Below are 12,618 nucleotides of genomic sequence, written 5' to 3' on the forward strand. Positions count from 1 at the left end.
AATATTTTTTTATAAGGAAAAGCAGAAATTTTCCACAATCGAGATTATTTAAAAAGATTTTGGAGACTACTACATACCCAGCCTTTTTGCTCACTCTTTTTGTTGTTCTTCGTGCCCTCGGGTAAGACCCTGTGTACAGCAGAACAGATCCCTGCCTGGTCTTTTTGCACCATCCTCTCACCTTCTGGTACTATATCAGACAATGTTCCCCTGTTACTCGTAGGGTTTTCATGGTCAATTTTTTTTCAGAAGTGGGTGACCAGGTCTTTTTTGTCTGTCTTAGTCTTGAAGTTCCACTGAAACCTATCCACCATGGGTGATGCTGATGGTATTTGAAATACCAGTGGCATAGCTTTCAGCATCCCAGCAACACAGAGCCACCACAGTAAGACAGCTTACAGATGGGTGATGTGGTTCCCTGACCAAGAATCAAACCCAGGCCACAGAGGTGAGACCACCAAATCTTAACCACTAGACCACTAAGGCTAGCTATACCCACCCTACATCAAATAAAAATGTCCTTGGTATAATTTGTCTCTATGTTTTCAAAAATTAATTATTCCTTTTAAAAAAATTCTCAAAAGATTTATTTCATTTTTTAAAATGTTGTATCTCTCTTTATCATCTCTTCATCTGTTCAATACCTGAATTCATCAGTCCATCTCAAGGAGGGTCTTTCAGGAGATAAATTCAGGTCTCTCTTCCTTCCAGGGTGGATGAGATGGTCTTGTAACTAGAACCCGAGGAGCCAGCCATGGACCCAAGTCACTATGTCCACTGCCTCAGCTTCCTCCATCACCTGTTCCATTTCCCCAATATTCAAGGGCATTTCAACTTTGATTTTGGTCAGCACTTGGATTTTTTTATTAAGAACATAACACCTCCAAAAACTTTGGCTGTCTTGGCTCAGGTCCTGCCTCACCATTGCCAAAACCCTCTCTCTGGAGCCAAGACTTGCTCTCTTCCAATTGAGTCAGCTACCATGTTCTAAACTCTGCTAATTAGTCTTTTTTGTCCATGCTGACCTCAAGAGACATGAAAAGCCAAAGCAGATTGGAAAATTGATACCACTGGTCATGTTCCTAAAAGATTTTAAAATTTTCCAACAAGCTATCAACAGGCGTCATTGTCTTCTCTTCTCTTCTGTTTCTTGTAAAGTTGTAATTATTATGGGCAGAATATAATGGCTTATAAATAATACTCATATTTCTTGATTACAGGAACTAATTTTTCTGAGATAAGCACCAAAAACAAAATAGTCTTTAATGATCCCATCAAAGAAGGAAATACATCCTTTATAATTTCCTAATGATGTTACTACCCAACATCATTAATACACCCTCAAATGAGGCATAAACGTGTTTTCAACGTCCTTCTGAAATACCATTCCTAAGACACAATGCATTAAAAAAAATCCTAAAATTCCTAGAGTAATGCTTTAAAATGTTATAGATAGTAATGTGTACTATTCAATGAAGGCCATTGACCAGTTGATTATCAAAGACTTTTTCCTTTTGATCTAATGATTGGTCAATATTTTTTCTTATTTCATTACTAGCTTGTCTCATCAGTTAATCCCTGTTATTGGAGTATGAAGAATAAATCCCATTAATTCTAGTTAGGTTTTGCAAACTGAATCATGTGTCAATCCACTTAGTAAATTCACATGAATTCCTTAAAACCCTGAAGCAATTTATAGCCTGCAGTAAAGAATTTATAATAGATTAGAATTTAGTAAGTTGCATAACTGTTTCTCAGGGAAAGTGAAGATTTTCTGAGTATTATGTTTTAAAATAAATGCTTTACACAGAGCAATTGTAATTTTTTGAATATCATAGGTAATACAAAAAAGTCTATGATAGACACTTACAACATAATGCCATTAAAACACGCTCACTAAGATGTCCTCTTGACATCTAGGATCTACTTGTAGACACACTCAGCTCCCTGGGAAAGGGATCTTCGTTGACATCACTTACCTTGGATTATTGCCGAAGTAACCTCTCACATGGCAACCCATTTCTTTGACACATCTCTCTCTATCTTCTCAACTCAAAAATTTAACATATAGCCAAACTGTGTTGTATATTTGTGAGAACTTATAACCAATTGTACTATTTCCTTGTGTTAGTTTTTCTTCAAAATCTTACAGCCAGGGAAAGAATACTAACTTGTTCTTTACTACCAGATTAAATAAGAGTAAAAAATAACCCTGAGAAGTGCGCTTCTGCCATTTTACCTATGATAGCATTTAAAAGCTGATTTATTTATCTGCCTTTTTCATATTCCAGTTTGAAATAGCCTCACATCAAAGCAGACACTGAGTTCTCATATTTAGAAACAAATAAAGAGATTAAAATGTATTCTCTGAACCCACTGAGAATTTTTTCAAAACCGAAAAAGACAATATACAGCTGCTTAAATGGAAGCTCTTCTCTCTTTCTCTACGATGGTAGCATCTATGGTTTTCTAATTTACTATTGCATTAAGCTCAGAATCTGGTACTTAGTAAGAACTCAATAAATATATGTTGCATGGATAATGACTAAATAACTAATTATAATTTGCCAATAGCTTTTTATATTAATGCATTAGCTGTATTGAGATCACGTGAGCTTTTGACTATTGCCCCCTTCACTAGACTGTAAAGAGGGCCCTTGAGTACAGGGACCATATTCTATTCTTATTTGTACTCTAGGTGCTTTGGACATAGGAAATACTCAGTAACTATTTGTTAAATGAATAGTGATTTTCAACAAACATAGCTTACCAAATGATAATAGGTATATATCAACAAATTTCACAGTAGAAAATGAGAAGAAAAGATAGCTTGTGGCATCTCACATCTTTATATGAAATCTTCGGGTGCACTTGTGTGTACGTGTGTGTATTAATCCATTTTGATGGATGAGTACATAGGCCAGCATATCTGCTAGTTTCCTCTTTGGTTCCTTTGCCAAATGAGCAAGTCGAAAGCAGAAATACTTGCCTGAACAGGTGTCATTATGATTCTGAAAATGTTAAATAAATACAACAATTTTGCTATACTATGCCATTGTATACTCTCAGAAAAAGAATCTAATAATATGTTTTCCTTGATTATAAAAGTAAGGTCTGTTTAGTGAAGAGCAAAACCAGAACATGGGTTTGTAAATTGCTATAAACTCTCTGATTCAATCTGCCAGTATCAATTAAAAATCTTAATATTATATATGCTCTTTGAAATATCAATTCTACTTACAGAATTTTCTCTTTAGAATAATCAATGATTTGTGAATGGATTTAGCTACAGACATTCTATGGTAGTATTATTATAATAATAAATATTGTGAGCAACTGAAGTACCCAACATTATTTCATGGTACAAAAAAACTAAGGTGATCCATATAATAAATAAAACTTAATTATATATAATGTTGTAAATGAATATATATTGATATGAGTACATGTTCATACATCTATAAAACTATATGTGTGGCATAATCTTTTCCCTACCAAACATATAGCAATAAAAATATCTATAAGAACATAAACAAAGTTATTAAACAGCAATTACCTCTAAGCCAGCGCTGGTGGTCTAGTGGTTAAAATTTGGCACTCTCACTGCTGAGACTCTGGTCTGTTTCCAGGTCAGGGAACCACACCACCCATCTGTCAGTTATAATACTGTGGTGGCTGAGTGTTGCTGGAATGCTGAAAAGTATGCCACCAGTGCTTCAAATACCAAGAGGGTCACCCATGGTGGACAAGCTTCAGCAGAGCTTCCAGACTCACGGACTAGGAAGAAGGACCTGGCCACCCACTTCTGAAAAACTTGGCCATGAAAACCCTGTGAATAGCAGTGGAGTATTGTCTGATACAGTGCTGGGAGGTGAGAGAATGGCGCAAAAAAATGACGGGGCAGGATTCTGCTCTGCTGGACACAGGGTCACTCGGACTTGGGATCGACTTAACAGCATTAACAACAAAAAAAGTTACCTCTGACTGATTATCTGTATCTTTTAAATATTTCCACAATTGACATTTTATTGAGTAACAAAATGTAATTATTTTAGTGATAAGATACAGTATTTTTTTAGAGCAGATTTGAAGTATCCTGAAAAATACGTAGAAGACAATAAAAAACCGTCCACAATGTAGAGATAAATACCCTAACATTTCATACACATACCTCCAATCTTTCTACTGCTAAATATATATTTTAACATAGTGAAAGTACACTGTGTCCTGGATTGTATCTGCTCTGTAAACGTTATATCTCAAAGAATGTTTGAGAGTGTAAAATGTTGTAAAAACATGATTTTTACTGACTGCATAGTATTTTATATCATTTCATGAATCTTTAAGTAATACCCTAGGGTCAGACATTTTGATTGCTTCCAGGTTTCTATTACCATAAAGAATATTCAAATGAGTTTCTTTATAGATTTTTTTTTTGCTATTTTCTCAAAATAAGTATTCAAAAGAAGTTTTGCCAGTTTAAAAAGAATAAATACAATCTAAGTCTTTAGACACATATTACCAAATCACCCAACAGAAAACTTGCAGTGCACAGCAGGAAAACATGAGTGCTTATTTCTCTACATTAAAAAACTTCCTTAAAAATATTTCTATGTAAATACACATTAGCTTGATTTACAAGAAAATATGAATTTAGTGAGCCTTCCACCAATTTCATAATCCCAGTCTGTAACGGCTGTCAAAAATTTCTCAGGCGTTTATCCAGTAATTTTCCATGTAAATGCATGCATATATTTATGTATACACAGACATGAATGTGTACATGTGTAGGTATGTATGTAAACATGCATATATGTATATACACACACATACATGTACACTATTATGTATGTCTCTGCGCATGTGTGAGAGTTCCTTTTACCAAAGGGAAGTACGTTACCTCCTATTCTGAACTTTTCTTCTGACTTAATAGTATGTGTTAACTATATTTGTAGATCAGCATATAGATCTATTTTACTCTTTTAATTTTTAATGCTACATATTATTTTTATCCTTTCATGCCGTAAAGTATTTCATGCTATGGATATATGTAATTTCTTTAACAGTCTCTTATTTATGAGCATTCCAGATGCTTCTAAAAATCATATTTTTAATATTTATAATACACAAAAAAGGAGGCCATAATTATTTTATTTGACTTGGAACTGGAATGTGTTCAATTTTATTGGTCATTTGACTTCTTTCATGTGTGTGTTAATTGCCGGTTCTTGCATATATGCATTTTTATTAGGTTATTAATCTTTTCCTTGATATTTATGCGTTCCTCCTATATTTAGAATTACTTTCTGACATGTAACTAAAATATATTTTGTCATTCTTCTTTTTGTTTTAATTTTGATACGTTTGAATTTTTATTTTGTCAAAGATAGCAATCTTTTCCACTAAAATTTTTGTCACTTTTCTTATGTATATAAAGACCTTCTCTATCCAAATTAATTTGTTATCTACATTTTCTTAAAGTTCTATTGTAAGTGATTTAAACAATTAATTAAGTTTCTTTGTAAAGCTACCTTTCTGGGCTTCCATGCCGTGATCAGGCAATAACTTGAATTGAAATAAATGGTAGATTTCTCCCTATGAAAGAGGCCGCAGAGACGGTGACATTTCTCTGCTGTGCATTGAGGAGACTTTCTCTAATCTGTTCTTCATTGCTGACGTCAAAAAAAAAAAAAAAAAAAAAGCAGCAACCGGCCCCGTGTCCAAGTGTTTAAGTTTGCACGCTCTGCCTCAGTGACCCAGGGTTCACAGGTTTGGATCCTCAACACGGACCCATGCATCACTCATCAGGCCATGCTGTGATGGCATCCCACATAGAAGAACTAGAATGACCTACAACTAGGATATACAACTACGTACTGGGGCTTTGGGGAAAGAGGAAAAAAAAAAGAGGAAGATTGGCAACAGATGTTAGGTTGGGGCCAATCTTCCTCAAAAAAAAAAAAAAAAGAAGAAGAAGAAGTAAGTTCTATTAACTCTAAAAAAAAAAGCAGATATAGTCATTGAAAGGGTCATGTAATTTTTAATGGGTTAGCCTAGAGTCATGAACAAATGCCAACTGAGGTAATTACATTCTGCTCATAGCAGTTGTGGTGTAATTTCATTTAGAATAGCATCCAATGGACTGATATCAACCTAAGGGTTTGAAACCCTCTTCGGTCACTGGAAGATAAATGAGACATGTGACTGGCGATGTGCTCAGGGGAAAATTAAGTTTTAGGCTGTTTCTGGTGGTCAAAAGTCAACGGCCTGTTTGTAAGACAGACAGATATGGGACAGTTATGAGAAAGAAGCAAAGTGGAGCAGGGAGGAAAAGGAAGTGGCAGAATGTACAAAGTATAACAGCAAGACTTTAAGGGCTATTCCAGGCCAATGTTGTTCTGACTGCTTTACATACTTTAAACCACTGAACGCCTGTAACAGCCCGTGAGTTAAATGCTGTTTTCCCCGTAATACAGATGAAGAAAAGGACTAAGCGATCAGAAAGATGAAATGATCACCCAACTCACACAGTTAGCAGTGGGCAGAGGTGGCATTTGATCCCAGGCATTGGGCTCTAGGGTCTGTCACCCTCTGCTGAGCTCTGTTGCCTCTAAATTCGCATTTTTCTTCACCATTCTGACTACCATCCTCAGAAAGAAGTTCTGGGCAGTCAGTCCATAATCTGCCAAACTGCATTTTGTTTACTATATTTCCCATCAATGATTAAATGAGTTAATATTTATAAAGAGCTTAAAACAATGCTTGGCACATAGTAAACAGCATACAAATTTTATTCATAAATCAAATAAATAAGTGCAATTATAGTTATTGAATGCTTATTATGTTGCAGGCACTCTGCCAGATGCTGGAAATATGAAGTTGAACAAAGGACATAAAATCCCTATTGCCTTCAACCCATAGTCAAGTGGGGAAAAAAACAGATATTTAAAGTAAAATTTCACAATGATTTCGTAACCCTTGTGAAAAGTGCCATATAAAGATGTACGATGTATTTTGAGGGTGTATGGCGGGAGACCTACGCAAGTTAGGATCGAGCTCACACAAGATCCTAAGGTGCTGACGATTGACTGAGAACAAAGGGACAATAAGGAGGTAGGGAAAAAGAAAGCTGAGGTGAGAGCCTTCTAGGAAGACAGAAACTCAGGTGCAAAGGCCGTGAGGCAGAAGGGAGACCAGCAAATTGGAATGTCCTGGAAGAGGGCCATCATATTCAGTTCATATGGAACAAAAACAAGGGGAGCGTCCAGGAAAACTTCAGATGGGACCTCAGCTCTCCCCAGGGCCTGCCTCTGCATGGGCCTCAGCTTTTATTTCAGCTTACGCCTCTGCAATACCCAATACTGTGAACCACTCACTCCCTTTCTCACCAGCTTTCCTTGACACTCCTCTTTCCTGGTGCTCAAGATGGAGTTCTGACCACACCTTCTCTCCCTTTACACGATGGGCAACCCAAGGTTCCAGTCTCAACCCTTTTCTCTTATGTTACATACGTTACCCAGGTGAGCTCATGCACTGGTATACCTTCACTGCCATCTGCTTCCGGAGGCCACCCAAATCTGCACATACAGTTTGATTGTCTGCACTGAATTAAAAAGCTATATATTTATATATTCAGCTCCCTAGTGTATGGTAGCACGTAAGCATCTCTTGAACATCTCCAAATCAATGTATCCAAACCTGAACTCTTTCATTCCCTGCCAGCCTTTCTCCTCTCTCCTTTTAGGTTTTTGGTAAATGGCACTACTGTTTTCCCGGTTGCCCAAGCCAAACACCTGGAAAGCGTCTCTCACTTCTCTCTCTCCTGTAGGTTTAATCAGCCACCAAATATTATTGCGTCGACTCCCTTCATATCCCCTGAATCTCCTAACTTCTTTCTATGTCCCTTACTTCAAGTTCTCCTTATTTTTCACCTTTATTGTGAATTTTCCATCTAAATGTTTTCCCTGTCATTGGCCTTGGCCCTGATTATCGCTCTCATAACACTGCCAGAATGATTTTTCAGGCCTGTAATTTGTTCGTATCCCTCCCTTTTTAAAAATCCTTTTGCGACTCCATTGCCTGTAAAATCAAATCAGAACATAAGGCTTTCACAATGCAACTTCCATGTTTAACGTTCTGTCCACATTTCTGGCCACTCTTCACCTTTATATTAACTCTCCTCTCATTCAAAAATGGTACGTTGCTTCGAGACCCAATCAAGTCTTTTGCAAACATTACCCTCTGCCCTTTCTCTCAGTATTCCCTGGATAACCCCTTCTGTCTCAGTAAAACTGCTGTGATCCAGTCCTGGAGCAGGACTTCCTTCTTCACTTGAGCCATGTACGTGTCTACTCTGACAGGAGTGCTATGATGATGCTCTGAGTCTCCAGGTTTTGATGTCAACTGTGCCCCATGTTCAACAGTCCTAAAGTGACTGTGTGTTCCCCTCTCCACGGTGTACCAACGTTGGTGATAACAGTCATCTTTGCAGAATGAATGGGAAAATCATGACCATGTTTACTTGTCATTGTGTTGCAGGATTGTTTCTCCTGGATCCTGGCTTTTCTTCCAGCCAACGGGTTCTGAATTTCAGCATGTTTTCAAAGTGAAAAATTTCCTTTTGTCTCCTTTCCTTCTGTTCTTTCTTTAGAGAGTCTTGCTATGGCTAGATTTTACTGAATCTGGATGTAAATTCAGGAAGGCCTCATGATTTTCCTCATTATGCATGGTTAATATAACATTCTGTGGTCACTCTAAGTTGCAAGATTTAGAATCTCTAGCGGAATACATAAACCACTTCTTCAAGGTTCATCCAAAGGCAACATTGAAGATTTCCATGAACTCTAAATTTGTCATATACCTACAGGTGCTTGTCACCTGCCTTTAGGGAAGGGATTCTCATTCACTTCTCTTTCTCCACATTCACTTTCTTCCTGATTTGTCACCCAATCTACGTCTAACTGTTATAACTGATCCCTCCCTGTGGGGGAATGTGGTGTAAAATGAGGAAGTGGGAGCAGGATGTTTTATTTGATTCTCATTAGTAAACCAAAATGAAACAAAACAAAACAAAACAATAACAAAATACGCCTGGTAGTTGAGAACTCTCAGGTAGCTGGTCTGGCAACCAGCTTGGGGCTGAACATAAACAATTTCACATAATATCACTATCAAAAAAAGGTGCTCCATGACTATGAGTGAAAGAGACACAAACAAGGACACCAGGCAACCACAAAAAGGATCAAATATCTCTGTTGTCTGGCTAACAGGAGGGACCATTGGTTCTTTATCAATGACAGCTCTATCCCACTTAGTTACTCCTACCTCAGTTATAAAAGCTACTCAGAGGCCATCATCAAACTTCCCCTTGCTTCCTGAAGCTCCCAATCCAGAACAAGCCCTCACTTTCTTAAGCCCTCCCCAAAGTCACCCATACAAACCTAAACCCTATCACAAGCTCGTCCCAAGTCCCTTATGTGATTGGCCCCACAGTTCTTCATGGCATAAGGTTTCCCTTACTGCAGCAAACTAGTAAATCCAGTATGTTTTGACCACAAATACATTCTTTCTTCCCTGGACTTTATTATTTGTGAGATGGTTTTGCACAGTCTGAGCTTGGCAAATATTTAGAGCTGACTCTCTCTCTTGTGAGCATGCCCATGGGTTCCTTGGAGGATTCCAAGTGGGATCTGGTCCCTCCAGCCACAACACTTGTTCCATGGGAGGTGTGTTCTGTTCCTTCATTTCCTCCACACATAGCCCACGTTTGTTCAGAGTTCTGCTTCATATAAACTCTCTCCACTGGACTCCTAGACAATCGGTCCTAGGAAAAACTTGAAAGACTCTAAGATGATGAAAGTCCAATTCACTCACACCCTCAATGCATCTCAACTCTGATCCAAGGGAAAGAGTCATGCATCCTTTCTCATACACTTTGGCAGAGCAGGCCAGTTCCAATGGGACCATAGCTCTTCCTCGCTCTTCCAGCAAGGTTGCTTACCAGCCCAAATATCTTGCAATCTGGATCTCCCTGGTGGGAGTCAGACATCATTCCTTTATGTACCCAACTTCAGGAGACTCAAAGAACAACTGTCTCCAAAGGAAACATCTCTTCCAATATTTCTCACTGTCTCTAAAATCTCTCACTCTTTTGTTGGGTTTAAGACTGTCTGCCAGTTCCTCAGAATCTGGAAATTTCTACTTATTAGTCAGTTGTGACTCTTTGGGATTTTCACATCTAGTGTATATAGTGGCTGGTGCCTTGGTCAATAGTGCCAAAATCCTGACTTTTCCTCTGACCCTCTAATCATTTTAATAGCTTCACTTTTCCACAATTTATAGAACTCAGAAATTTGAAAATTTTACTCTGAACTCCTATTTCCAATGACAGTACAAATTTTAATCTATAGGCTTTCAAGTAAGTTTACTGCCATCGGTGATTACTGTTCAGTCCAACCAAGCTTATTCCAGTCCCAGTCAGGTCCACAGATGCTATTTAAGTTTTCCTTCGCTGTACCCTCTCCCCCGTCAATCTGCTCCCCAAGGCTCTACATACCCTTTGCCCATGAGCCATCCGTGCTGAGTAGGGCGCAATCTGCTGAGAGGATAGACTGCATCTTGCTAGTGTTCTTATTGCACTTTCTTTCAGATTGTTTTCATCATTACTGGTGAACTTACAGGTGTCTTTCACAAGTAAGAAAGGCTATCCAGATGTTTTCTTTTTGTTTTATAGATTAACGTTTGACTTATTAAAGTTACCAGTTCAAATTCTTACTTCCTTATCAAGTTTTTAAGGCCAGTTCGTAAAACCCTATTCTGTTTGTAGTGCTAGCTGGTTTTAGCAATCATTTTAAAAGAAATTTTGAATAAGTTTTGGTTCCATTTGCAAACTTTTAAAATGAAGCACTTTCAAATAGTCTAACTTTTTTACTTTAATATGCTAAATTCCTCTTTAACTATTTTATGTGACTTAACAATTACAAAGCCAATCTAACTACTTAAAAAGCCTTTTGACTACCAGCATTGGTTATAAGAAATGTGTCATTTTACATACTTATTGTTTATAAGAAACAATATATTATTTTATATTGATCCTCATTATTCGTGGATGTAATATTTGCAAATTAACCTATTTATTTGTAGCTCCAAAATCAATATTTTCAGGCTGTTCAGGGTCATTCTCAGGCATGTGAAAGCACAGAGCACAGAAAAATTTTGACCACCTGCCCAGGGAGGTCAAAGAAAGCGATGCTCCTGCTGTAAGCAAGTCTCTTTTCTGCCATCTATTTGGTCCATATTTTTTCATATTTTTGTGTTTTTGTTGGTGATGTTTCATTTAAAATGATTCCCAAGCACAGTGCTGAAGTGCTGGCTAGTGTTTCTAAGTACAGGAAGCCTGTGATCTGTCTTATGGAGAAAATAGTTGTGTTGGATAAGCCTCATTCAGGCTGTTTGTTCACGGCTGTTGGCCATGCGTGAGTTCAATATTAATGAATTAATGATTAATGAATCAACAGTACATGTTAAATAAGATGTCTTTAAACAGACACACATGTTAAACGAGGTTATGTATTGATTTGTTGATGAAAATGTTGTGATCAGAGGCTGACCACCTAACCCTCTATTTCCCCTAGAAATCACAGCTCAGTATGCATGAAGTCAGTGTTCATGGTAACTTATATATAGAACATAACTACTGGGAATGTAGGAATCCACGATACCTCCAAAAAGAAAAAAACTGCCAAATAAACAATGACACGCCATTGGTTGAAAGACACATCTCGATTATAGCAATAAATGTGTCTCAAAGTATGAAAAATGTCTTAGAAGAGATAAAATAATTGATAAATATTTGATAAATAATTGATGAATTGATAAGGAATGCTTATAAATCTGTTGAGTTTAGCCTATAATTAGAGGGACCTTTAATTTTTCTTGAATTTTCCATCAGTGAGCACAAATTTAGGACTGATTTTGACTCAAAATCATAAATCTAAATCAACTTATTTAATTACACAATTTAATTTGGATATATCATACTAGGCCAAATTCTATTAAAATTATAATTACAAAAAATAACCCGTTGTGCAGCTTCTTTCACAATATACATTTTCTTTTTTTTGAGGAAGATTAGCCCTGAGCTAACATCCACTGCCAATCCTCCTCTTTTTGCTGAGGAAGATTGACCCTGAGCTAAGATCTGTTCCCATCTTCTCCCATTTTATATGTGGGACACCTGCCACAGCATGGCTTAATAAGCGGTGTGTAGGTCCATGCCCAGGATCTGAACCAGTGAGCCCCAGGCCACTGAAGCAGAGGACACAAACTCAACCTCTATGCCACTGGGCCAGCCCCAACAATACACATCTTAAAAGTCACATTTTAATTTTAACTGTGTAGCTTACAATAGAATGTGTCTTGGATTTGGTGAAATCCGGTATTGTCCCAAATGCCCGGAAGTGGCCTGTGCACCCTTGCTCGCTGATATGTTTTCACTACTCCCCAAGGGCTCAACGCTCGGTCTTTGTGGTCTTTCCTCATACCATCAGACAGAGTTAAATACTGTCTTCTTTCCCTCATCCCCACAAATCTATAACAGTTGATTCATGTCTTTAAAAT

Source organism: Equus caballus, chromosome 24, assembly GCF_041296265.1.
Source record: "Equus caballus isolate H_3958 breed thoroughbred chromosome 24, TB-T2T, whole genome shotgun sequence".
NCBI lineage: Eukaryota > Metazoa > Chordata > Mammalia > Perissodactyla > Equidae > Equus > Equus caballus.